At 46.7% G+C, this 2,246-nt stretch overlaps 1 non-coding gene across 1 annotated transcript; it reads left to right on the top strand.

Moving 5' to 3' along the window:
• The first annotated feature begins 1,104 nt into the window (after window positions 1-1,104).
• TRNAK-UUU (transfer RNA lysine (anticodon UUU)) lies at window positions 1,105-1,177 on the top strand. Its single transcript has one exon. It is a non-coding gene; the product is annotated as a tRNA-Lys (tRNA).
• Window positions 1,178-2,246: the final 1,069 nt, after the last annotated feature.

The following is a 2,246-nucleotide window of genomic DNA, read 5'->3' on the forward strand; positions in this document are numbered from 1 at the left end:
TTCTCTATGGATCTTGTATTCTCCATAGAGCAAATAAAACCAAAACATGCAAGTCTAAGCCTAATACAGTATGAAACTCAATACAGATCAAATCTCACCCTCAGAGATCTTCCATTAAGCTTCTTTCACAGACTAGACTTATTTCTTGTCTGGGCCCAATCTTTTCACCTGGTATAGTCCTTGTTCCAGCTCAGGTGGTAGCTAGGGGATTTCTCATGACTGCACCCACCTTTCTTCTGTTCCACCCCCTTATACAGCTTTGGTACAAGGCAGGAATATTTTGTCTGCCTCCTGGGGAAGAGCCCCAGGTTTAAGATGGATTCCTGTACCAGGTGACATGGTCACATGTCCTGTGAGACTCTAAGCCTTCATTATTTCTGGCCTGACTCCTAAATGGTGCAGGACAGAGCCATCTGCAGTCTATTGTCCTGGTTAATGGGAGCCATCAAGAGTCCAAACCACTATTAATGGCCCACACTTTGCATCATTACAACAGGACCTCAGAGTTATAGTTCATATTTCTAGTTTCAGATCCAAGAATGATCGGTTCATACAAATAGGATGAACACACACAGTAGATTATAAGCTTTGTAATGATACCTTACAAGAGACCTTTTGCATGAAGCATATTTCAGTTACTTTATATTCACACTCATTAGCATATTTTCATAAAATCCTATGGAATTCAACGTCACAGCAGGGAAAGGGTTTTACTGCAGCACCTGGGAGCAGTTGAATTTCATGTTCAGGCTGTGGTATGAGTTGCTCCAGGTTTCTCATAAGCACGCAGGGACCTTAGCCAGTGCTCTTGATACAGGAATGGCCCCGACACGATAGAGTGATGGGGATTGCATTTTCCTTTTTTATTTTTGTATTTCCAATGACATTTCTGTTTGTGATTTCGTTTTGCTTTGTATAACTGTGTTTTCTCCTGGATTTGATATTTAACTAAAAACGAATAAGGCCTCAGGGCGCCGGATAGAGGAGCAGGCTGGGGCTAGGACTGCTAAGAGAGCGAGAATAGCAGGTTTTCTGTATTGTTTCCTGTCTTCATTTTCATGACTAGTTTCTCTTGTGCATTAAATTTGTTTTTTTAATATGTGAGCCTGGCTAGTTCAGTTGGTAGAGCGTCAGACTTTTAATCTGAGGGTCCAGGGTTCAAGTCCCTGGTCAGGTAAAAAGGGAACCATTCCCCTCACAATGAAAGAAGGTATCTCTCCAGGATGTTCTTTCACAACACCTTTTTCCCCCAGGAATTGGCCTTTCCTAGGAAGGGTTGTGTACTGCCTGGGACAGAAGGGGCAACTTCCTCACATGCCCACTGGCCTCTCAGTCTGGATTAAGAAAGGCCTCTGGGAGCTGCAGCAAACTGTTGTGTGACAACTTGGTGAGTAAATGCAAGGCTACCCGCAGAGGGTTGTCCACACCAGAACTCAGCAGAGGTCTGGGGGTTCCCTATTGGTCCCATGTTGTAAGGGCTAGCACTTGGGACTTTGAATCCTGCAATCTGAGTTGAAGTCTCAGTGGGATCTGAGGACAATTCCTGTGCCACAAACCCTGCTGGGTCTTCCAAGTCTCTTTCTTGCTTTCTGAAAGGCCATGAAAGCTTATCTTTTCCCCACTAGCTATTGTGACTTGAGCATAAGAGGGGATGTTTGATCCAGAAGCCTGGCCGTGCTTGGGGTCCTGTAGGTAGGTATGCGAGCTGCATTTCCTCTGAGTCCTGAAGCTGGACTGCAGCCTGGCCTAGGAGGCAGCCCTATTGGTTGACCTATTGGCCCAAAGTCACTTGCGCGGTATTGGTGTCCCCAGGAATGCTGAAGGGCCTAGGGAGGGAGGCTCAATACTTCCCCTTATCAGTAAGGGCGGAGGAGGAGGGCTGCAAGAATGGGCAGGTTGATGGCTGGGCCTTCTAGTGTTCGGCTGGGGATGTGGTGGGGAACGAGAAGTGGGAGAAATGGTTGCAGGCCTGTGACGAATGGTTTGGCCAGTGGCGTAAGTGGATTCTGTCATTACCTACAAAGTTGTGATGCTCAAGACCCATCTGTGGGGAATTTCCTCAGCCATGTGTTTCCCCCTGCTCCATGAGTGCTGCTGAGACCGAACACAATGGCCTTCCACCTCTTGTGGGGCAATAGGATGTCCCTACCTAGTCAGGAGAAGTGTTGCTTTTCTATCGTATTAGAAGGGCGGTTGGGTCTGGTGGGCTTTGAAGCCTTGTACGGCTCTACTTTTTTGTTTTTCAA

The sequence above is a fragment of the Gopherus flavomarginatus genome, chromosome 18 (genome assembly GCF_025201925.1).
Source record: "Gopherus flavomarginatus isolate rGopFla2 chromosome 18, rGopFla2.mat.asm, whole genome shotgun sequence".
In the NCBI taxonomy this organism is placed as follows: Eukaryota; Metazoa; Chordata; order Testudines; family Testudinidae; genus Gopherus; species Gopherus flavomarginatus.